This window comes from Chrysochloris asiatica, unplaced genomic scaffold (assembly GCF_000296735.1).
Source record: "Chrysochloris asiatica unplaced genomic scaffold, ChrAsi1.0 scaffold00485, whole genome shotgun sequence".
NCBI classification, from domain to species: Eukaryota; Metazoa; Chordata; class Mammalia; order Afrosoricida; family Chrysochloridae; genus Chrysochloris; species Chrysochloris asiatica.
The window spans coordinates 314,450-315,271 of record NW_006409003.1 but is presented as its reverse complement, the minus strand read 5'-3'; positions in this window follow the sequence as shown (position 1 = coordinate 315,271).

Genomic DNA, 822 nt, shown 5'->3' with positions numbered 1-822 from the left:
TTCTTGAGCTGCCCTTTGACATTTTCTGTTCAGCTCTTTTACCTTCTCATTTCTTCCATTTGCTTTAGCAAGTCTATACTTAAAAGCAAGTTTCAGTGTCTCTTCTGACATCCATTTTGGTCTTTTCCTTCTTTCTTGTCTTCTTGATGACCTTTTGCTTTCTTCCTGTAGGATGTTCTTGATGTCATACAGGTCTCTGGTCTTTAGTGTCTAATGCATTAAATCTGTTCTTCAGATTACCTCAATTCAGATGGGATGTATTCTAGTCACATTTTGGCACTTGTGGACTTGTTTTAATTTTCTTCAGCTTCAGCCTAATTTGCATATGAGTAATTGATGGTCTTTTCCACAGTCTGCCCCTGGCCTTGTTTTGGCGGTTGATACAGAGCTTTCCCATCAGCCCTTTCCACAGATGTAGTCGATTCGATTTCTGTGAACTCCATCTGGTGAGGTCCATGTATATAAGTTGTGTTTTGTGTTGTTTAAAAAAGATATTTGTGATGAAAAAGTCATTGGTCTAGCAAAATTCTACCATGCCAACTCCAGCATCATTTCTATCCCTAAGGCCATATTTTCCAACTACTGATCCTTCCTTTTTGTTTCCAGCCTTTGCATTCCTATCATTAGTAATTATCAGTACATCTTGATTGAATGTTTGATTGATCTCAGAGAAAATTAGTAGAATTCTTCAATTTCGTCATCACTGGCTTTAATGGTTGGTGTGTAATTTTGATTAATAGTTGTATTAACTGGTCTTCCTTGTAGGCATATGGATATTATCCTATCACAGACAGCACTGTGCTTCAAGACAAATCTTAATAT